Consider the following 25,693-nt stretch of genomic DNA (forward strand, 5'->3'; position numbering starts at 1 on the left):
CCTCAGAATGGGAGAAAATATTTGCAAATGAAGCAAATGACAAAGGACTAATCTCCAAAATATACAAGTGGCTCATGCAGCTCAATATCAAAAAAACAAAAAACCCAATCCGAAATTGGGCAGAAGACCTAAATAGACATTTCTCCAAAGAAGATATACAGATTGCCAACCATCACATGAAAGGATGCTCAACATCACTAATCATTAGAGAAATGGAAATCAAAACTAAAATGAGGTATCACCTCACACCGGTCAGAATGGTCATCATCAAAAAATCTAGAGACAGTAAATGCTGGAGAGGGTGTGGAGAAAAGGGAACCCTCTTGCACTGTTGGTGGGAATGTAAAGTGATACAGCCACTGTGGAGAATAGTATGGAGGTTCCTCAAAAAGCTAAAAACAGAACCACCGTACAGCCCAGCAATCCCACTACTGGGCATATACCCTGAGAAAATCATAATTCAAAAAGAGACATGTACCACAATGTTCATTGCAGCACTATTTACAATAGCCAGGATGTGGAAGCAACCTAAGTGTCCATTGACAGATGAATGGATAAAGAAGATGTGGCACATATATACAATGGAATATTACTCAGCCGTAAAAAGAAACGAAATTGAGTTATTTGTAGTGAGGTGGATGGACCTAGAGTCTGTCATACAGAGTGAAGTAAGTCAGAAAGAGAAAAACAAATACTGTATGCTAACACATATATATGGAATCTAAAAAAGAAAAAAAAATGGTTCTTAAGAACCTAGGGGCAGGACAGGAATAAAGATGCAGACACAGAGAATGGACTTGAGGACACGGGGAGGGGGAAGGGTTAACTGGGATGAAGTGAGAGAGTGGCATGGATATATATACACTACCAAATGTAAAATAGATAGCTAGTGGGAAGCAGCCACATAGCACAGGGAGATCAGCTCAGTGCTTTGTGTCCACCTAGAGGGGTGGGATAGGGAGGGTGGGCGGGAATTGCAAGAGGTAGGAGATATGGGGATGTATGTATATGTATAGCTGATTCACTTTGTTATACAGCAGAAACTAACACACCATTGTAAAGCAATCATACTCCAATAAAGATGTTAAAAAAAAAAAAGAATCTCATCTGTGCTAATTTGATCAAACACAGTGGCTTCAGTGCTTCAAAACAATGATTTCAATGCTTCTTTGAAGAGGTCAGCTGCCATGTAAGTAATTAAATTTGACTGTTCATGTCAGAGTGGCCCACATCAGGCCTATAGAAATCCCAAAAGGTCTGTGTTGATCTTGTTGGGAAAAGTACCACCTCCCAAGTCTCAGTGTGTTAATGAAGCATGTACAAGGGACCTCTTCCCCTTTTCCAAACTTAAAGTACACTCTTCTTACAAATAGAGTCCATTTCAATTGTCAATGGAATGTTTACCTTTAATATCTCTATAAGGATTAAAAGACACATTCCTGATTAAACATTAACTTACTTTAGGCATTTACTGTGGGCATAGGAGACATCCCCATTATGGTTTGTATGTGAATAGTACTTAATGTGGAAATTACTTTTTAAAAAATTGACAAGGAGATGGAATAACTCATTTCAACAGTTCCACAGGTCTCACCTTTTGGAAAGCTTATTACTGAATCAGGGAATGTGAAATTATATGTTCAAAACTCTAAGCTGCCAAAATATAGTGTTGCTCTTTAGAATACTAAAAGATTTTACTTACTTTATAAAATATTGCATAATTTATAAAATGTAAATTAAAGTCCTGTTGAAAATGACATTATAAAAGGATGCTATCAAGTAATTCTTAATAGATTTTTCCACCATTCCATGGTATCACTGGACACTTGAACAAAAATAAATGTCACCAGTAGCTGAATCTTTCCATTTTCAGCAAACTTTAATTTGTTTTCTTTTGTATTTCTTTTCAACCCATGGCTTACAGTTCCTTGGCTTTATTTAGTTTGGTTAACAAGTCTTATTATTCCAAAAGCCAGTTGCATTTACCAAGTCTTTTGATTCTGTATCATGTAAGAGGTTCTCCATTTGTCCAATTCCATCTGTCTTACTGCCACTACCTATTTCAAGTCACCATCATCTCTGAAATGGGTTACTGTAACCGCACCCCAACTGGATTCTCTGTACCTAGTCTTCTCTCTATCCATCCATTCTCTGCACTTTAGACAGAGTAATCATTTAAAAGCGAATGTGATCTTCTAGTGACTCCCCTCTTAAAGTTCTTCAGAAGTAGTTCCTCTTTGTCCTAAGGTCCCAACTCCTAACAATACTAGAGTATATTTTAAAAAAACAACAACAACTCATTCCTTCCATTCGGTATGCATATGCATGCCCCTTAGTCATGTGACTGCTACTCTTCTCATCAGGAAGTAGAGTCTATTTCTCTACCCTTTGAATCTCAATAGAACATGTGAGATGCTTTCACCAAAAGAATGTGGTGGAATGGTGCAGGAGTTCTGAGCCTAGGCATCAAGAGGCCTTGAGGCTTCTGTTTTCATCCTCTCTGGGAGTTCTGTCCAGAAACCACCATGTGAAGAAGCCTAGTCTGGCCTGTTGAAGGATGGGAGGAACATGTGGAGTAGACACAAGCCTTCCCAGCTGAAGCTCTCTAAACCAACCTGCAAAGAGCTAGCACCAACTACTTTGTTAAGTATAGTGTACATAGTATGCATTTTACTGTAATTTTAAAGATGGGGAAAGCAAGAGATTACAAATAACCATCCCAATATCAGACATCAAGTGTTGAAGCCAAGATTTAAAATCCAGACACCTTCACCCTTGTCACCAACCCTTAGCCACTATGCTACATAAATAGTCTACATACCGTGATGCAGACTTTTTTTTCCTACTTAATTATGTCCAAATGTGTGACTTTGTTATTGATGTTTAACTCAACTATATGAAAGTTACTTCCTGGCTTAACACACATAATAGATCATACACCTATGTCACTTACCACCACAGTTTCCAGAACACGTTAAGTGCTGAATAATGGTAGCTATTGTTCCTATGCTGATAGTGAATGTCCTTACTTTGAGTATGAATTTTATTTTTCCGAACAGCAAGAAGTCATTTTGGAACTAAGAAGGGTGAGTAGAGTGTGCAGTTTCAACTTGAATTCCATTTGGCCTCGATAACAAAATATACAGGTAAATTAAGAAAATAGCCTTTCTCCTGTGGCTTGGGACTTGGGTTTAAAAGTCATTCTCTGCAGGTTTTTGACAACAACATCAGCAGTAAAGTACAAGTTAATACCCACGAAGCAAAACACTCACGTGGATGTATAAGTTCTGGCATGGCTGTGAAAATACCAGTCTTGTCTTATAGTCACACCTTACATACATAGTTTGTATAAACTCAGGAAAAAATATGGATGATAGCTGTGATTTGGGGTATTTAGTATATTGATAACTGTATTAGGTGAGCTTGGGTTGGCTGAGCTTGGCTGTCATATTGCTCAGGAGTCATTCAAAGGTGAAGCAGCTTAAAAGTCAAAAGATTTTTACATCTTCAAACTCTAGCATTTTCTTGGGGACTCTTGCCAGGTCCAGACTCCTCCAGGAAGGGTGGATATAATTTGCTATCTGTGAGGTGCTGATTAGTAAAGTATATTTTTTTCTTTGTTTATTTTATATATGAGGGGATAAATCATTCAATTCCTGAAATAATGTTGTTTTGTTTTGTTTTTTAATAGAATAAAGGCCCAAATCTTCAACATGGCATTCAAAGCCATGTGATTGATTTCTAGCCTGCTGTCTGAATGTCTTATTAACACACCTTGCACTTCCTCACTTTGGTTCTTTATTCATACCTGTACTTGGAATGTGCGTTTTACTTTCCCATTGTCCCTACCATGTTTATTATCTCCTTAATGAAAATTCTTGACAGTCATCAAATCATATGACATATTCCTATACAATGCTGTTAGTAAAAACAAACTTTTTCTTAGGTTTTCCCAAAAAACTGTGTTGTTTGAGGATCTATGGATCAAAATACAACAGAGATTGTCTTAATAGCATTTAGAGATAATAATAGTTACTATATCACAGGCTTGTCTGAGGGATTACATGAGTTATTCTATGTAAAACACTTGTAAGACTTCCAGATATATAATAAACATAACTACTATATAAATGTCCGCTATTATTACTTGCAGTTGCTAAAAAATAATGTACAGCAAGTCCCCTACATACGAACGAGTTCCTTTCTGAGAATGCGTTTGTAAGTCCAACAAAGTTAGCCTAGGTACCCAACTAACACAATCGGTTATATAGTACTATACTGTAATAGGTTTATAATACTTTCTACACAAATAATACATAAAAAACGAACACAAAAATAAAATATTTTTAATCTTACAGTACAGTACCTTGAAAAGTACAGTAGTACAGTACAACAGCTGGTGTACAGGGGCTGTCATCGAGTGAACAGGCAAGAAGAGTTACTGACTGGAGGAGGGAGAGGAGGTGGGAGATGGTAGAGCTGACAGATGGTCAGCAAGAGGAGACGGAGGGCAAGCTGCAATTTCACTCACACTTAATATTGATGCCACAGGTTCTGGTTCCTTGCTGGATTCAATTCTATCTTCCCTCTTGAAAAAATGATCCAGTGATGTCTGGGTAGTAGCTCTTTTTTTCTCATCATAGATGACACGGTAGCACTGGATTGCATTCTGAACGGCTGCTGCAACCTTCGTGTACCATTCTATGTTCAGGTCCTGTGCCTCAAAAACCAACAGTGCCGCCTCAAATAAAGAAAATCCCCTTGCCATTTCCTGCGTCGTGAATCTCTTCAGTTCTTCAGTTACTTCTTCTTCCTCTTATCTCTCTTTGTCCTTTCTCCGGGCCTCCAATTCCATCGGGTCTTCATTAGTAAGCTCCTTGTGTTGCACAGCAAGGAGTTCAATGAAGTCGTCCTAAAGTGCACAAAAGCACAACCACTTGTAGAGGATGCACACACATCACAATTATGCCAGACACGTGAACTAATTTACGTGATTGGACATGCCAACACATGTTCGCATCTTTGAAAGTTCACAACTTGAAAGTTCATATGTAGGGGCTTACTGTATAAGTAGTTGCAGGGATGATTGCACAATTTTATAAGTAAAGCATGACAATGGCATTGAGCTACCAGTAAATCTATGTAGATACAAAGTGAAAGGAGGGAGAGAATGGTATACAAAGTGGTTGTACATTGGATTTACATGTGTATTGAGCTGCCTGAAAGCAAGGTCTAAGAAAGCAGGGTTGATGAAGTATATCTAATCAAGATTAAAATGGAGCTGCCAAAACTCAGCTGCCCTTAGAGGATGGGGGAAATTATCTCACTTCCTAGGCCTTTGTCTTGTCAATTAATCAGGCAAATTACCAGATTAATTGATTAAAATCTCTCTTCTCAAAATGAAACTCAATCCAGAAATCAACTTTGTTAAGTAAAAACTGATGATTAAAGGAAGAAAAAAGATCTGGGGGCAATCAGAGAGTCTAGAATTGCTGAGGATCTGAGACCTGTAAATAGAATTTCAGCCATACTGATATCAAGGTGAGGGAGTGGCCCTCTTCACTGAGACCAGAGGTAAACCCTCTGAATATTTAACAATGAACTCTCTGTACGGGAATGTATCTGTGTATAGGTATGTGAGTATATGATTAATTCATCCACTGAATATTGGATTTCTTTGAGCAGTTATACTTTGTAATAAACCTAAAATCTAAAAATTAAAAAAAAAACTATCTCCCCATCCTGTGATCTGTAATAAATTATAGACTTTTATAAGTTGTGGCTGTTTTTTATCTGTTGCCACCTCATAACAATTGCCATGCTTTATCCATAGTGGGGCTTCAATAATTATATGAAGGGTACAGTGGGACCATTTTATCTCTTGATCTAGTAAATCTTAAACCCTCCTACAAGGTCTTTGAATTTCTCACACAGATTATCACAATGCCATGCACATAACAGACGACACATTTGGTGGATTTAGCAAATTACTATATCAATGTATTATAAGAAGATAATAGACATTTTTTTAGCAGTATTGAAATACAGTATATAGTACAATACAGTATTTTTATTTCCTTTTGTTGTGTAGTCAACAAAATCAGCCTTTTTTTCCCCCTAAGAAAATATATTAAGTTTTCCCCATCCCATAAGTCTTAAACCTTAAGGCAAAATTTTACATTATTCCAGACTTACTCACATCTTGTTAGTTTGCACCCATTTTTCAGCCTGTCAAAATCTTTTTGAATCCTCTATGATGGTTTTCCCCTCCTATCTTGTATCATCTATAAAGATGATTGGCCCTTTCTCTGTACTTTGGTCTAAAATATTAATCAAATCACAATTATATGGAGAATATATGCACTCAGGATTCACATCCCTGGAGATTTGCTCTAGGCTGACATAGGGAAGCAGTTAAAAGAATGCATGGTTCATTCTTTTTGGAAAACAGTGACAATGAATGCTCCACTAATTATATCAGGGACTTATTTTTCCTATTCGAAGCCCAGTATATCACTTTCTTATCTTATCAATTTTGTACACAACCTGAAGTTTGCAAATAAATAGCTGTACTTGAATTGTCCTTAGCAAACAAGTTTTCTAGAATACATATTTGTCATGAAAACAAACAAGAGTCTGGTGTGAAAATAAAGAGATAATAGGATTTAATTGGACATAATTGAATGATATTATTAGTACATTAAATTTATATGGCACTTGTATACGCAAGTCATTTCTTAGAACATATCTGGAAGGTTCATATGTACTTTATTCAGATTTATGAATTTTAGAGTCACCTGTTCTTTGTAAGTAATGGGACATTTGTGTATTCATGACTGGTCCTAAATCTTTTCTTTCTTTCTTTCTTTGCTATGCTTTTAAATGTTGATAAACTTCTCCCTCTTATAGAACCAATATGTTTTTCTTTTTTTTTATTTTAATAATATGCATTTGTTTCCCCCTTGTCTTTTTTAAATTTTTCTTTTTATTATTTTTTATTGAAGTATAATTGATTTACAATATTATATAAGTTTCAGGGGTACAACATAGTGATTCAATAATTGTAGAGATTTTTAAAACTTAATTAATTTTTATTTATTTATTTTTGGCTGCGTTGGGTCTTCATTGCTGCGTGCAGGCTTTCTCTAGTTGTGGTGAGTGGGGTCTACTCTTCATTGTGGTGCGAGGGCTTCTCTTTGCAGTGGCTTCTCTTGTTGTGGAGCACAGGCTCTACGGCACACAGGCTTCAGTAGTTGTGGCTCGCAGGCTTAGTTGCTCTGCGGCATGTGGGATTTTCCCTGCATTGACAGGTAGATTCTCAACCACTGCGCCACCAGGGAAGCCCCTGTTTTTCTTTTTAAAAATTTTATTTTCATCTGTCCTGGATGACATAAGTCATAAGAACAGCTTCCATTTGTTTAGGATTTATTACGTATCAGGCACTTTATGTCACTGTGTCTCATTTAATCCTCCAGCAAACCTATGAGGAAGGTACTGAGGAGAAAAGAAGTAAACAAGTTTTCTCAGAGTAAGCACCTTGCAAACAACCAAGCTGACTTTAAACTTAGGCTCAGCTCAACCCATTGCAGGCCCTTACTATAAATGCATAAATGCATTTATATGTTCACATACAATTTTTCTAGAATTTTGGAAAAGTAATATTGAATAAACAGAAGTCATCCTGATTATCACTTAACCCAGTAACCCACCTAACTAATTTTTCTTTTTTTTAAGTACCCTGTTTCAGGCCTACCACCAACTCCTAGTATTTCTCTTCTGGCAAATCTTACCCTGTTATGTCTGCACCCTTGGTCAGCTACTGGGTGAAACATACACATGGCTGAAGCTATATTTACTAATTTCCACGCTCAGTACCACCATTCAATGCATGCTACCCTGTCTCCTGCCTGTTCCACTTGCCCCAAGCCTTGGATCACTCAAATCTTTAGTAGGTAAAGTGTTATCAGAACTAAAAATCTGATCTGACCTCCGGCTTAAAACTCTTTCATTGGTTCCCCATTGGACCTTAACAATTTAGGATATGATTTTAACCACTTAGCAAGTAAATATAGGGAGAGTCCTTTGGGATTAGAACCTTGTTTACCTTTTACTCTCCTATCTGACCACATCTAGCCTGTAGAACAAGCCCCAGACAGGGTAAATCCTGTTCCTCAAATGCTTCTACCCTCACCCCACCTCTCTTGACTGGCTAGTACCAGGGTTTGTTTAGAGGCTCAACAATGACATCAAGAGCTAAGGTTCTATGGTAGATACAGCAGAAGTTTCCCCTTCAAGGAAGTGCTTCTGTAAGCTCCTTCAGGGTCAGCTTGAGCTGCAGGGAGCCAGCTCTTCCCAGGGAAGCTTGCCTCTAATGACTTAGCAAGGATGAGATTGGGGTTTAAAGTTATGACCCACAGGACACTCTGGAAATGCTTTGTTCAAGAGCTCACTGTATGTCAGCTGAGAGTTTATTGGACCCGATTAGAGTTTGGTTTCTTCCTCTTGCCCAATGTGGCTTCCTTCAGTTTCCTTTCACAGATGTTGATCCCTAAACACTGTCTTAGTTTTGTGTCTGCAGAGCACAACCTCCACCTTTTTTTGTCACCAGCAGATGAGGTGTCTTCCCTTTTCACAGGATGGTTTCAGCAGTTTCTGCCATCACATCCTTATATGACACTATGCAAAAGTCATGCAGGCAGGGATGTAGGAGTCAGGGCATGAAGGGAGCACTTTATCTCATTTTATTAAGAAAGAAAATATTCCTCAGAATGCCCTAGCAAAATTAGCTCTTCATTTTTCACAACTGTGTCTTCATGGTATTGTTTAAACATGTTCTTTTCTTCACATTTCCTAGAAACTGAAAGTTAGATGTAGTGGATTAATGAAATTAAAGACTTAATTTCAGGAGGCACCTAATAGCAGTGGTCCTACTCTTAGTGCTGGCAAGATTCATCAGTGGGTTCAGGTGTTTTCAGCCTGATCCATCGATTTAAAATTCACCATAAGCCATCAGATAGTTTTAGCGGCTGTCTGTGATCACCATATCCAGTGGTTTATTAAGGTTACAAAATTCTGACTTTCTAATTCTATCTTTCTTCCTGTACTTATTATCTGTGGTTTTCTATAAAGAAGAACTTTTCCTTATCAACTATTTGGTAACTCTGAAAAACAGCTTCTGTGGGAAAGGCAAGACAAATACTTGATCTTTTCCTTTAATCAGTTTTCAGAATAATGAGGTGTTGCCCTAGCAATATTTAAGGATCATCAATGAAGTTTTTTTTTTTTGTTTTTAATCAGTGTGAACTTCTGGACTAGTATATATGTTTCAATCTATTGCAGTCATTATTATTATTTTATTTATGTGATGCTCAGAATTTCCCAGTTTGGGCCATGGCAACTTTCCAAGCTGGCATTTGTGTCCTTTTGATATGACCTTAATAGTGTTTGATAATGTTTCTTTCAGTCATGGCAAGACTCATATTATAAATGCCCTGCTCCAGATGTGGAATCAGCCATTTTTCCAAAAAAACAGTTTTTTTGTTGTTATTTTGTTTTGTTTGTAGTCAATATGCAAATAATATTTAGAGACAACAATCTGGACACACCATAGAGTTTTGTTATTCACCCTTACTCTAAAAAGGGTAAAAATACCTAAACAAAACCTTTAACTGTTAACAATTTTATGTTGTCTTTTGTCTCCTTGAACTTTTAATCCCACTCCACTTCCCTCACATAATTTTATTCTAATGCAATGCATTTTTACATTTGGAAGTATATTAATCATCCTATCATAATCATCTGCAACAAAAAATGGTATATAAAAAATACAATTGTATCTAATTATATATAAATTAAAATGTAAAATGTAAAATTTTTCTTAATTCTTTGCAATCACACATCTCTAAGTCTTAAATGCTTTAGTATACTGTATAAACTTTCATAAAAGTTTATAAAAATGTTTAAGGATCTAAATAAATGTTCAAAACATATAAAACACCTCTTAAATTTTTTTTTCTTTTTAATTTAAAGATGTAATGTTAATCTATGAGAAATAAAGACGGAAATTTTCCCCCTTTTTCTTCAAATCATGCAAAATATGCAACTGAGGCATAGAGCTAGCTGGGGTGAATGAAAGGATTTCCCTGGGCCTTTCTCATAACAGAATAATAAATAGGCAGAGAGGGAGTCTTTCATAACAGATTAAAATTGTCCATCATAGTTCTTAGAGATTTTGAATATTATAATTTAAAAACGGGTAGAAAAGGCACAGAATCATGTTTTGAGCCCCATATTTTACCTGAATAACATAATGTAGCATAAGCTTTCTTAGCAACACTTCGTTAGCTTTGCTATGCCATTGGACTCTTCCTCAAGATGCATGTTTTCTTTGAAGGTAGTCAAAGGTAGGAAAAATGAAGTCATAAAAAGAACTATGACATAGTTCACTCCTTTGCCACACTCTTTAATATATTTGAGTTCAGAATATCCCAACATTGACCAAAACACCCTGCTTCTAATTTAACACATCACCCTGCAGATTTCACATTGTCCCTTTATTTGAATACAGATTTTTTTTTTAAATTAATTAATTAATTTATTTTTGGCTGTGTTGGGTCTTCGTTTCTGTGCAAGGGCCTTCTCCAGTTGCGGCAAGCGGGGGCCACTCTTCATCGCAGTGCGCGGGCCTCTCACTATCGCGGCCTCTCTTGTTGCGGAGCACAGGCTCCAGACGCGCAGGCTCAGTAGTTGTGGCTCACGGGCCTAGTTGGTCCGCGGCATGTGGGATCTTCCCAGACCAGGGCTCGAACCCGTGTCCCCTGGATTAGCAGGCAGATTCTCAACCACTGCGCCACCAGGGAAGCCCTGAATACAGATTTTTGAATAAAGGAAATGTCCCAGAGTAAGACTCTGGATGGTTAAGAGGTTGGCCTTTCTTCATAAAGTGGAAGAAGGGCAATAATCAAAGAAATAGTGGGAAGAAGAAAACAGCAGATTAATTTAAGACTGCATGAAATCTGAGGATCAGAAAACGGATTCACTTAAAATTATTTGTGCTTGCATACCTCCTTGTGTAGGTTTTGTGTACCTTCAGAGGTACCTTATTTTGAAGTCTGCTGTGCTAAAGTATATACCCTATAGTGGGATAAACAAGCTTCCTCAATTCAACTAAAGCATAATTGTATTAAGTTCTGCCAGATTGCTCTATTTTATACATTCCTACCAATAAAATCCCATTTCCTTATATTCTTGTAACATTTGTTATTATCCAACTTTTTTTTGCCAGATTGGTGTAAATTGGTATCTCAAGGTAATTTTAATTTATATTTTTCTGATCAATAGTATTTTTGCTATGTATTTTTTTTTCTTTCTTTCTTTCTGTGAATTTTATTTTTGATTATCTGCCTATTTTCTTTTGAGTTCTTTGCCTTGCTCTAGTGGATTCATAGGCATTTTCTTGCATGTTCTTGATATTAATCCTTTTAAGATTTAAAATGTCCTCTCAACATATGTCATCTTTCAATTTTATCAGCAGTAACCTGCAATGAACATAAATACTTAATTTCCAGTGTAGTCAAAGCCAATGATCATTTTATTATTTGCTTTATAGTTGTGCTTTCTGAGTCGTTTAAAATTATGTTCCTACCCGCAGGGTAACAAATATATTTAATTTCTTCTATTAGCATAATTGTTTTACTTTTTACGTAGATTGTAAATCTGTTTGGAATTCATCTTTGTATCTAGATATAAGGGAGAGGTTAAACTTTATTGCTCTCCATTTAATGAACCTATTTTTTCCACAAATATCTTTTACATAATTACTCCTTTATAGATTTATATTACTATCTTATCATTTATATAGTTCCTATATATGCATGGATCTATGTATAAGCTCTTTATTCTGTTTCATTTGGTCGATCTGTTTATTTCTGTGGCAATTTTATGTTTTCATTACCATAACTTTGTATCTTAATGCTTGTAAGGTTTTCTCTGGTCTACTTTTTAAAAGTGGATTTAGTGATCTATGATTTTTATTTTTTGTGTACATTTTACAATAAATTTATTGAATTTATTTAGAATACTTCTGCTGATCCTACTGGTATGTGTATTGGGAGTAACTGTAGATAATACATATCTTTACAATGTTATCTCACCTAACAACATGGTATCGATCACTTTTTATTTATTTATTTATTTTTTAACATCTTTATTGGAGTATAATTGCTTTACATTGTTGTGTTAGTTGCTGCTGATAACAAAGTGAATCAGCTATATGTATACATATATCCCTATATCGCCTCCCCTTTGTGTCCCCCTCCCACCTTCCGTAACCCACCCCTCTACGTGGTCACAAAGTACCAAGCAGATCTCCCTGTGCTATGCAACTGCTTCCCACTAGCTATCTATTTTACATTTGGTAGTGTGTATATGTCAATAACACTCTCCAACTTCATCTCAACTTACCCTTCCCCCTCCCTGTGTCCTGAGGTCCATTCTCTACATCTGTATCTTTATTCCAGTCCTGCCCCTAGGTTCTTCAGAACCATTTTCATTTTTTTTTTTAGATTCCATATATATGTGTTAGCATATGGTATTTGTTCTCTTTCTGACTTACTTCACTCTTTATGGCAGACTCTGGGTTGATCTACCTTGCTACAAATAACTCAGTTTCATTTTTTTTATGGCTGAGTAATATTACATTGTATATGTGTGCCACATCTTTATCCATTCATCTTTCGATGTACACTTAGGTTACTTCTATGTCCTGGCTACTGTATAGAGTGCTGCAATGAACATTGTGGTACATGACTCTTTTTGAACTATGTTTTTCTCAGGGTATATGCCCAAGAGTGGGATTGTTAGGTCGTATGGTAGTTCTATTTTTAGTTTTTTAAGGAACCTCCATACTGTTCTCCATAGTGGCTGTATCACTTTACATTCCCACCAACAGTGCAAGAGGGTTCCCTTTTCTCCACACCCTCTCCAGCATTTATTGTTTGTAGATTTTTTGATGATGGCCGTTCTGACCGGTGTGAAGTGATAACCTCATTGGAGTTTTGATTTGCATTTCTGTAATGATTAGTGATGTTGGTCATCCTTTCATGTGATGGTTGGCAATCTGCATATCTTCTTTGGAGAAATGTCTATTTAGCTCTTCTGCCCATTTTTTGGATTGGTTTATTTGTTTTTTGGATATTGAGCTACATGAGCTGCTTGTATATTTGGAGATTAATTCTTTGTCATTTGCTTTGTTTACAAATATTTTCTCCCAATCTGAGGGTTGTCTTTTCATCTTGTTTATGGTTTCCTTTCCTGTGCAAAAGCTTTTAAGTTTCATTAGGTCCCATTTGTTTATTTTTGTTTTTATTTCCATTTCTCTAGGAGATGGGTCAAAAAGGATCTTGCTGTGATTTATGTCATGGAGTGTTCTGCCTATGTTTTCCTCTAAGAGTTTTATAGTGTCTGGCCTTACATTTAGGTCTTTAATCCATTTGGAGTTTATTCTTGTGTATGGTGTTAGGGAGTGTTCTAATTTCATTCTTTTACATGTAGCTGTCCAGTTTTCCCTGCACCACTTATTGAAGAGGCTGTCTTTTCTCCATTGTATATTCTTGCCTCCTTTATCAAAGATAAGGTGACCATATGTGCGTGGGTTTATCTCAGGGCTTTCTATCCTGTTCCATTGATCAATATTTCTGTTTTTGTGCCAGTACCATACTGTCTTGATTACTGTAGATTTATAGTATAGTCCGAAGTCTGAGCGCCTGATTCCTCCAGCTCCATTTTTATTTCTCAAGATTGCTTTGGCTATTCAGGCTCTTTTGTGTTTCCATACAAATTGTGTAATTTTTTGTTCTAGTTCTGTGAAAAATGCCATTGGTAGTTTGATAGGGATTGCATTGAATGTGTAGATTGCTTTGGGTAGTATAGTCATTTTCACAATGTTGATTCCCCTGATCCAAGAACATGGTATATCTCTCCATCTGTTTGTATCATCTTTAATTTCTCTCATCAGTGTCTTATAGTTTTCTGCATACAGGTCTTTTGTCTCCTTAGGTAGGTTTATTCCTAGGTCTTTTTTCCTTTTTGTTGCAATGGCAAATGGGAGTGTTTCCTTAATTTCTCTTTCAGATTTTTCATCATTAGTGTATAGGAATGCAAGAGATTTCTGTGCATTAATTTTGTATCCTGCTACTTTACCAAATTCATTGATTAGCTCTAGTATTTTTCTGGTAGCATCTTTAGGATTCTCTATGTATAGTATCATGCCATCTGCAGGGAGTGACAGCTTTAATTCTTCTTTTCGAATTTGGATTTCTTTTATTTCTTTTTCTTCTCTGATTGCTGTGGCTAAAACTTCCAAAACTATGTTCAGTAATAGTGGTGAGAGTGGGCCACCTTGTTTTGTTCCTGATCTTAGAGGAAATGGTTTCAGTTTTTCACCATTGAGAATGATGTTGACTGTGGGTTTGTCATATATAACCTTTATTATGTTGAGGTAAGTTCCCTCTATGCCTGCTTTCTGGAGAGTTTTTAACATAAATGTGTGTTGAATTTTGTCAAAAGCTGTTTCTCCATCTATTGAAATGATCATATGGTTTTTCTCCTTCAATTTGTTAACATGGTTTATCACATTGATTGATTTGCATATATTGAAGAATCCTTGCATTACTGGGATAAACCCCACTTGATCATGGTGTATGATGCTTTTTATGTGCTGTTGGATTCTGTTTGCTAGTATTTCATTGAGGATTTTTGCATCTATGTTCAACAGTGATATTGGCCTGTACTTTCTTTTTTTGTAACATCTTTGTGTGCTTTTGGTATCAGGGTGCTGGTGGCCTCATAGAATGAGTTTGGGAGTGTTCCTCCCTCTGCTATATTTTAGAATAGTCTGAGAAGGATAGGTGTTAGCTCTTCTCTAAATGTTTGATAGAACTCACCTGTGAATCCACCTGGTCCTCGGTTTTGGTTTATTGGAAGATTTCTAATCACAGTTTCAATTTCAGTGCTTGTGATTGGTCTGTTTATATTTTCTATTTCTTCCAGGTTCATTCTTGGAAGGTTGTGCTTTTCTAAGAATTTGTCCATTTCTTCCTGGTTGTCCATTTTATTGGCATATAGTTGCTTGTAATAATCTCTTATGATCTTTTGTATTTCTGCAGTGTACGGTTGTTACTTCTTTTTCATTTCTAATTCTGTTGATTTGCGTCTTCTCTGTTTTTTTCTTTATGAGTCTGGCTAATGGCTTATCAATTTTGTTTATCTTCTCAAAGGATCAGCTTTTAGTTTTATTGATCTTTGCTATCATTTTCTTCATTTCTTTTTCATTTATTTCTGATCTGATCTTTATGATTTATTTCATTCCACTAATTTTGGATTTTTCTTGTTGTTGTTCTTCTTTCTCTAATTGCTTTATGTGTAAGGTTAGGTTGTTTATTTGAGATGATTCTTGTTTCTTGAGGTAGGATTGTACTGCTCTAACCTTCCCTCTTAGAACTGCTTTTGCTGCATCCCATAGGTTTTGGGCCATCGTGTTTCATTTTCATTTGTTTCAAGGTGTTTTTTGATTTCCTCTTTGATTTCTTCAGTGATCTCTTGGTTATTTAGTAATGTATTGTTTAGCCTCCATGTGTTTGTATTTTTTACAGTTCTTTTCCTGTATTTGATATCTGGTCTCATAGTGTTGTGGTTGCAAAAGATACTTGATACAATTTCAATTTTCTTAAATTTACTGAGGCTTGATTTGTGACCCAGAATATGATCTATCCTGGAGAATGTTCCATGAGCACTTGAGAGGAAAGTGTATTCTGTTGTTTTTGGATGGAATGTCCTATAAATATCAATTAAGTCCATCTTGTTTAATGTGTCATTTAAAGCTTGTGCTTCCTTATTTATTTTCATTTTGGTTGATCTGTCCATTGGTGCAAGTGGGGTGTTAAAGTCCCCTAATATGGTTGTGTTACTGTCAATTCCCCCTTTTATGGCTGTTAGCATTTGCCTTATGTATTGAGGTGCTCCTATGTTGGTTGCATAAATATTTACAATTGTTATATCTTCTTCTTGGATCAATCCCTTGATCATTATGTAGTGTCTTCTTTGTCTCTTGTAATAGTCTTTATTTTAATGTCTATTTTGTCTGATATGAGGATTGCTACTCCAGCTTTTGATTTCCATTTGCATGGAAGATCTTTTTCCATCCCCTTACTTTCAGTGTGTCCCTAGGTCTGAAGTGGGTCTCTTGTAGACAGCATATATATGGGTCTTGTTTTTGTATCCATTCAGCCAGTCTATGTCTTCTGGTTGGAGCATTTAATCCATTTACATTTAAGGTAATTATTGATATGTATGTTCCTATTACCATTTTCTTAATTGTTTTGGGTTTGTTATTGTAGGTCTTTTCCTTCTCTTGTGTTTCCTGCCTAGAGAAGTTCCTTTAGCATTAGATGTAAATCTTGTTTAGTGGTACTTTTCTCTTAGTTTTTGCTTGTCTGTAAAGTTTTTAATTTCTCTACCAAATGTGAATGAGATCCTTGCTGTGTAGAGTAACCGTGGTTGTAGGTTTTTCCTGTTCATCACTTTAAATATGTACTTCCACTCCCTTCTGGCTTGCAGAGTTTCTGCTGAAAAGAAAGATCAGCTGCTAACCTAATGGAGATTCCCTTGTATGTTATTTGTTGCTTTTCCCTTGCTGCTTTTAATATTTTTTCTTTGTATTTAATTTTTGATAGTTTTATTAATATGTGTCTTGGCGTGTTTCTCCTTGGATTTATCCTGTATGGGACTTTCTGTGCTTTCTGGACTTGATTGACTCTTTCCTTTCCCATATTAAGGAAGTTTTCAACTATAATCTCTTCAAATATTTTCTCCGTCCCTTTCTTTTTTTCCTCTTCTTCTGGGACCCCTATAATTCAAATGTGGGTGAATTTAATGTTGTCCCAGAAGTCTCTGAGACTGTCCTCAATTTTTTTCATTCTTTTTTCTTTATTCTGCTCTGTGGTAGATTTTTCCACTATTTTATCTTCTAGGTCACTTATCCTTTCTTCTGCCTCATTTATTCTGCTATTGATTCCTTCTAGAGAATTTTAAATTTCATTTACGTGTTGTTCATCATTGATTTTTTGCTCTTTAGTTCTTCTAGGTCCTTGTTAAACGTTTCTTGTATTTTCTTCATTCTATTTCTAAGATTTTGGATCATCTTTACTATCATTGCTCTGAATTCTTTTTCAGGTAGACTGCCTATTTCCTCTTCATTTGTTTGGTCTGCTGCGTTTTTACCTTGCTCCTTCATCTGCTGCATATTTCTCTGTCTTCTCATTTTGCTTAACTTACTGTTTTTGGTGTCTCCTTTTCGCAGGCTGCAGGTTCATCGTTCCCGTTGTTTTTGGTGTCTGCCCCCAGTGGGTAAGTTTGGTTCAGTGGGTTGTGTAGGCTTCCTGGTAAAGGGGACTGGTGCCTGTGTTCTGGTGGATGAGGCTGGATCTTGTCTTTCTGGTGGGCAGGACCACGTCCGGTGGTATTTTTTGGGGTGTCTGTGAACTTAGTATGATTCTAGGCAACCTCTCTGCTAATGGGTGGGCTTGTGTTCCTGTCTTGCTAATTGTTTGGCATGGGGTGTCCAGCACTGGAGCTTGCTGGTCGCTGAGTGGAGCTGGGTCTTATCATTTAGGCAGAGATTTCTGGAAGAACTCTCACTAACTGATATTACATGGGTCCAGGAGGTCTCTGGTGGTCCAATGTCCTGAACTCGGCTGTCATCCTTAGAGGCTCAGGCTTGACACCCATCCAGAGCACCATGACCCTGTCAGCCACATGGCTTCAAAGTTCTTCAATGTGTTTTTGAGTTAATTTTCCAATCTTTTGGATCAAGGAGTGTTCCTTCTTCATATTTTACAAAGAATTCTCCCTTTCTTTCCCCTTTGTGCTTTCTAGATTCACTTGCTTATTTGGTGCCAGGGGCAGAGGCCTCACACCTGGCTCTTTAGACCAGAGTCCATAGTACCTCAATCTTTTTTAAATCTACTTTGTAACTTATAATAGAATTAAAAATTTTTCTCTATAAAGAGTTTGTGAACTTTTTTGTTGTTGTTTTCTTTTCTTTTCTTTTTAATTGGGGTATAGTTGTTTTACAGTGTTGTGTATAATAGACTTTGTGCATTTTTGACCAAGGCAATTTCTACTTTCTATCTTTTTTAGTTATTAAGAATGACACTCAATATCTATTATATCATCAAGTTGGCTGTTTCTGGTATTAGATAGATGAATATATTGGTTCCTGCAAAATAGATGAATGATACTGGTTTGTGCAAGTTGTTCTTACTTATAAGTATTTCAGATGTTCATTTTGAGTTCTAATAGTTTATATGAAAAATCCGTTGATTTTTCTTTGTAAATAGTCATAGCATCTGCAGATAATTAGAGCTTTGCTGTAATTCTTTCAATCCTTGAAGCTCTTATTTCTTTTTCATGTGCTTTTGCACTGGCCAGAGCCTCTAGTACCATACTGAATAACAACAGTGATAACGGACATCTTTGTTTTTTTTCCAAATCTGTAAGGGAATGCCTTTTAGAAGGATGCTTACTGTAGATTTGGTATATAATCTTTATAAATTTCCAGAAGTGCCTTACTATTCCAAGTACTCTGAGAAATTTTTTTATTTGTTTACTTGTTTGTTTGGTTTTGTTAATATTCATTATACATATATACATAACTTTATCAAAAGTTTATTTCTCTACACTTACAAAAATAGGTGACTCTTTTTCTCCTTTAGGAGAAAATTAGTGAATAGGTACCTTATGTTGATAGATTTTCTGATATTAAACAATCATTTTGCTTGGTAAATTTATTTTTTAATAATCTCTTGAATTTGGTTAGATAATTCTTATTTAGTGTTTTCTCATATATGCCCATAAATAAAATTATTAATGTTTTGTACTGTACTTATTAGTTTTAGAACCTTTAGAATCATAGTTTTTGGGGGTTTTTTTCCTGTTTTCTTGAACAATTTGTGTAAGACAGGAATTATTTTGTCTTTAAAATTTTGATCTTCCTGTAAAACTCTGTTTAGAAGTAGCAGAGTGCCTCTCATTGCCATCTCAAGTTTTTGAATGGTTATTGATCAACTTTCTAACTTTTGTTCCAAGTTTGGCCATTGTTTTAATTACTATGGCTGTGTAACAAATTACATTGAAACTTAGTGATAAAAACAATAATTTTTTATCCTCACAGATTGTGAGGGTCAGGAACTGAGACAGGAATATAGTGGGGTGGCTTGTTCCTGAGTGATATTGTCCCCCAGCTGGAAGAATTGAAGTTTAGGGGCTGAAATCACCTGGAGGCTCATATATTCACACATCTGACTGTCGATGCAAGCTTTCTGTGAAGGCCTTGGTTCCTTTCCCTGTGGGCCTCTCCATCTGGCCTCACCATGTTGTCTTCCCATGTCAGCTAATTTAGGTTTTTACCTTGGTGGCTGGCTTTCCCAGAGTGGAGGAAGACATAGCATTGGAAATCACACAGCTATCCAGGTAGCCACACTCTATGGGTCAGAGCAGTCACATGCCTGCTCAGGCTCAAAGGGAGGGGAAATGGACTTTATTTCTGATGAAAGAGTGGAAGATTCTGGAAGTACATATTGACATTTATGAAGAATACAGTCTGCCACAGTAATTTGCATACTTTTTCAGGTGAATGTCTCATCTATTTTCATATGTATTAGTGAAGAGTTGGTTGTAATATTCTTTATTTTTGTTAATTGCTGTTTTGTTTTTGGCTGTGCCCAACTTTGCATTCTGTATTTTGTTTGATTGAAAATATTTCCATTTTCCTTTAGCAAGTATTATCAGAGGTTTGTCTAACTAGTCTTAAAAGAGCTAGATTTAGATTTGAGCACTATTTATTGCATTTTTGTTCTATATTTCTTGATTTCTGCCTTTTTCTTCAATAATTATCTCCTAATTTCAGTTTGGTCTGTTCCTGTTTTTCCAATGAATCAAACAGAATCATGGCTCATTTTATTTCAATCTTTTTATTTTTCTTCTTTTTTGATAAATGTTTTTAAAACTATACATTTTCCTCAGGTTCTGCTTTAGTTGTGCCCCGACAGCTTTCATATGTGGTGATATCACTGTCATTCAGTTGTAAGTATTTCATAATTTCCCTGATGATTTCTGCATTAGCCCAAGAGTAATTTAATAGCAAGCATTTTAGTTTCAAGACCTAGGAATATCTTTGGCTCTTTTTCATTATTACTTTTCTAATTTTATTGCAATATGGTTAGAGAACATAGTTGGATGCTGAATCATTGGAAATGATGGAGCCTTTATCCCTGGACTGGGCCAAATTTAACTCTTGTGAGTATTCCATGTAAGCTGAAAAAGAACCTCTTTTTGTTATCTGTTTTTTACCCTAATGAGGCTTTAGCAGTTCTCAGCTCTAACACGTGATCCCTGGACCAATAAAACACAGGCAGGCAAAGATCAGCCCTTCAAAAGGGGGAGGGGGAGAAAAAGGGAAGGCAAAGGGCACAAATGAAATTGCTCCTGCAGTGCCCCAGTCCATCACTGTCCAAGGAACACTTTCACGCACAGGAGATCCCTGACTTTCTCTCTCTGGGATTTCTTTCATTCATAAGCCTTCTCGTTTCTGTGACATCTCCAGGGTTGGCTTTTTAAATTAAACTTTCTAAATTTCACTTAGAGTGAAGGAAACTACAAACCTTGTACACATTAGGCCCGCTAAATGCTTACCCATAAAAGGAAAGAAAGGGGTTACATGTGTCTAGTGCTATGAGCACCACATACAACAAGGGAAGGAAAGGGTGGGGTTGTTGGTTTGAGAAGGCCTAGAAGTGGGAATGAGGTAGTCCTAATTGTTTATGTACAGCTTAGCCTGGGAGATGGTAATTGCTATCTGCCTTTAATTTTGAATTGAGGAATGCTGTCTTTATTCATAAAAATAAGGCATTTTAAGGGTTTTTGACCTGTGATTAGAGAGTAAAGCAGTGGCGGAAGAAAACTGAGCTGAAGTTTAAGGAGGGGGATAGGAGAGGAGAGAGCCAAGGAGATCATTTAAGGGGTGGTTTCAGAGTTTAGCTAGGTGATGATAGGTGCTTGGAGTGATAGAAAAAGAGGTGAGGACTAAGATAAAATAATCTCACAGAGAATAAACATGACTTGGAGACTGGCTAGGCCAGGAGTACAGGGCAAAGAAGCCATAGGAGTCAAACAAAGAGGACTAAAATTTCAGTAAGTATGTAAGACAAGGGAGTCAAGGAGATTATAGACCCATGTTCATATATGAGTTTGAAGTGTGATTACAAAACCACAGGCACATGTTCAGAAGGAGCCCAGAGAAGCAGAAGTGAGATCACACTGGAAGCTTCTAGTGTCCTCACAACTGGGCAAGTTTCACTCGGCCCGCCTTTTGCTATTCTGCTGGAGCAAAACAAGTTTCCCTGGATATGCTTGTCCTCCAGCTCATATTTCCAAATCTAATGGTCTTCTCAAGAATTTTCATAAAAATAAATCCCAGTAATATTGAGTGACTTTGTCAGTCTGGTTTTCCATTCTGTACTGAATTTCTGGGCAGAGGATTACTCTCTTCCTGTTTCAAGGACTAGTGCAATCTGGTTTTCTCTCTCTTCCCACTACTGTACATTGTCAAGTTGCAATCTGGTTAGTTGGAAATAGTGGCTGATAAAATCTCTGTAGACTGAAATTTAATTCTTTCATCCAGAGTGTAAGTGCATGGCTAAAGCAAGGGTCTAGACCAGGCTTCTCCCCACACTTTATATCCTATTCCCTTCGTGTCTCCTAAATGCTAACTCTCCCGTCCCCGAATCTCCAAAACCTGTTCAAGGTCTTTCCAGTGTGCAAGGTATAAAGATTAAAATGGTTGTACTGTGTATCCCCCCTGCTCGGTACATAGGATGCTGAACTATTTCAGATGCAGGATCTTTGTGCACTGAAATCCCAAGGACAGGAAGGCAGAGTCTCTCTCCCTCTCTGCCTCTCCCCTGGGCTGTATCTCAGCTCTCCCCACAAGAACCTGTCTCCAGCAGACCATTTCCTCTGTGACAGTTTTCAGGCCTCCCAGCTGTGTCTATCCTTGGCTGCCTTCCTCTGCTTGCAGCCAGCAGGATGCTTCAGCTCCTACAGCCCACAGGCTTCCATTCCTGCTATGGCAGTGGGTTGGAAGGTTTTTTTTGTTTTTTGTTTTCTCCTTCTTCTTTCTTTCTTATTTTGTTTGTGTTTTTGTTGTTGTTGTTGTTCAATTTACACATTCTAGAACTGTCATGCTGGACCACCCCTCCCCACAACAGCTGTCAGAATCCCCTACAAGGAGACAGTAAGAGCAAACAAGAAACAAACAATGTATGAGAGAAAATTCAAAGTGTATTCGGAGAATCCTGTTACTTCAAAGGCAGTATTGAGGTCCCCCTGGAGCTCATTACTGTAGTCGGTGAGATAAGACAGGGAGGGAGCTGCTCAGTTGGCTCCCAGGGGATGGAGAAAACGGAAGAGGAAAAAATAAAATAAAATAAGAAACCCACAAGAAGTGCAGTTTAGCTACTTTTTAAACTATCAACTCTATATATCCACCACAGATGAAGAAATAAGTCTCGCCCCTTCTGTGGTCCCCAGAAGCTGTTTATTTCAGCAGATAGCCCACTGATACCCCGAAACCATGAGCTCTTTGGAGGAGAATATCTTTCCAATAGTGGAATCAGTACAGCTGTAGGAAAAGGGGAGAATGGCAGGCTATGTTCTGCTGAATAACGGCAGTTGAAGTGATGGGGCAGAAGGGACGGGAGGGGGCATGGTACCTACCAGCCTCACACTGTATATCAGAATGGAAAGCTACCAGGGGCAGCTGGGGCAACCCCCAGAAGCCTCTTTTACTTCTGGGGAGCTGCACTTGTTTTAGTAACAAAAGTCACGGCTCCGACGATACATTTCTGACAAAAGTGACCAGGAAGGGAAAATCTATTCCAGTAATAATAGATTTTCCTCATCCTTTAGATTGTGCATACCCCTCCTATAGCTACTAAAGCTTTTTCTGTTTCTCCCGACAAGCTTGTTTTGCTCATTAGTTTGTGATGTTTAAGGTCAAGGAAAAGAATTTTGTATTTTGGTAATGTGTTGTTCACGTTTCCATCTCTGAAATACTCATAGAGTCCAAGAAAAAAAATTGAATCAAATTGTTTTGAACTTGGGCTATCTTATTACCATCCTTTTTCTCAAACTTATTTTTCAATATGTATACAGTGAGATCCACTCCTTTTGGTATACAGTTCCGTGTGTTTGGACAGATGCAGAGTTGTATAACACCACTACAATCAAGATACAGAATGGTTCCATTGCCCCCTTCCCCCTCACAAACACACACATATACGCACACACACACTCACATTTTTGTACTAATCCTTTGTAGTTAAGGCTTCCCTACTCTTTACCTCTGGTAATGACTAATCTGTTTTCTGTCCTTATAGTTTTCCTTTTCCAGAATGTCACATCAATGGAATTATACATATTTGGCCTTTGGGTCTGGCTTCTTTTAATTCACACAATGCAGCTGAGATCCATCCATGTTGTAACATGTATCAATACTTTGTTCATTTTTATTACTTAGTATTCCATGGTTCAGAGGTATTACAGTTTGTTTATCCATGCCCAAGTAGAAGGACATTTGGGGTTATTTCCTTTTTGGGGTGGCTATAGATAAAGCTGCTATACACATTAGGGTAAAGTTTTTTGTGTGAACATAGGTTTTCTTTTCACTTGGATACACATCTTGGAGTGGGCATACATTTTTTGTTGATTGAATTAATGAATGGATTGACTGATATGATGATTTTTTTTTTTTTTTCTGTAAGCTGCTCACAGTTTCTTTCCTCCATATGCCACCAGTGGAATGAGGCTGGTATTTCCATTGCCTATTTTGCATCCTAATCTAGTTTCTAGGATAATTAACCTAGTATTGTCACCTGAAACTTCAAGTGTGAGAATGATTTGATGAGGGGTTTAATTTTTATTTATAGAGATTCAAGATGTAGAACTCTTAATCATTTTTCTTGCTCGTTTGGGCTGAGCAGGTCTGATGTCACTATGGTAAAAGGGTGAGGAGCTGGGCATGCTCAAGTGTATCCCACCTCTAGAGTTTCCTTCTAGGATGTGGCCAGCTAATTCTTTCAGATTATCAATCCTGAAAGCTTTTTATACCCCACTGTATAGACAAGGCAAGAATAGCCTGTAAATCTCTTGTGTATAAATACAGAAAGAAGGATTATTTGGGCACATTAAACTAAAAGGTATCATTGAACTATTACTCTGTATAGTATAATCAACTGTAAATCAGATACCATTGGGCAAGGGTCCAGCCTCTATACATCATGTACATAGGACTGCATTAAGCAAAGCTGACTAAAACTATTGCTAATTTTTGTTCTTTTGAAACACATTTTTTCACCAAGCATTCCCATAAAGATGTGTTTTATTGCTGTGTGAATGCATCAAAATACTTTATATATGGAGCATAGTTTATAATGTATTAATTTGAAGTGGAGCATACATTGTAAATTAGATCTTACATTGGCCCCTTCTTGTAAATAATCCCAGTTCTTTTCATATCATGTTGAGACAAGCCAAACTTTAAAATGTACCATCAAGTCATCCTCAGTTATAATAGTCTTCATTTGGGTCCATCACAATTGTGATCATCATGAAATCAAATGATGTACGAGAAGCTGCCTAATGTTAACACCTATACAGAGAAAAAATTTTAGAAATGTTATCACCATTGCCTTCAAATAGCTCAGTTGTTCTCACCTATTTTTAGGTTTTAGACCCCTTTGAAAGTCTGATGAAAACTATTTTCAGAAAAAAATCATCTACACCTATGTAAACAAAATTTTACTTATAGTTTCAAGGAGGTGATAGAATGAATGAAGTCCATCTATAAATTCTTTAATGATCTATGTTCATGTTAAGAACACCCCCAAAATACTTTTCTTGCATACACATTCTTGTTTGACTTTTTGGAAGAGCTGTATTAAAAACAGTAGATAGATGATCCCTTCCAAAGACAATGAGGAGAAAAACCCTGATTCTAGCATTTGGCCAAAAGGATTCATTTAAAAATCATGTATAGAAGGAAAACTACAGGAGAACAGTGGAAATGCAAGGCCCTTGGGAACTATATAGGTCCAGCAGAACCAATGTCTACCACAATGCCCACAGAAGAGGCTCAATTAACATTTGAGAAAGGAAGACAAGAAGGAAGGGAGAGAGGGAAGGAGGGAGGAAGGAAGGAAGGAAGAAAGAAAGAAAGATGTCACGCAGGCAGGGCATGTATGGTAAAAAGGGAAGGAGGTGACTACAATAGCATCCTCTAAAAGGGACCTGGACATGAGTAAGGGTTTGTTATATAAATGTAGAAAGAACATTCCAGAGAATGCTAGAAGGGTAAAAAGGTTTCCTGAGCGCAGCAAGCTGATATTGAATATGAACCTAGCCATGAGGTCAGGGTCACCACGAGGGCAAATGGTGTGCCTGCTGAGGCTGTCAGGGGCGGGGTGTGGAGGGCAGGGCAGCTCATTCCTTCCACGCTGGTTCCAGCTGCAGATCTGACTTGGTCTAGTCAGAGGTGAACCTTTGATATTGACTCCTTCTTGCACAGAGTAGCCCTTGTCAT

The sequence above is a fragment of the Balaenoptera acutorostrata genome, chromosome 4 (assembly GCF_949987535.1).
Source record: "Balaenoptera acutorostrata chromosome 4, mBalAcu1.1, whole genome shotgun sequence".
In the NCBI taxonomy this organism is placed as follows: domain Eukaryota; kingdom Metazoa; phylum Chordata; class Mammalia; order Artiodactyla; family Balaenopteridae; genus Balaenoptera; species Balaenoptera acutorostrata.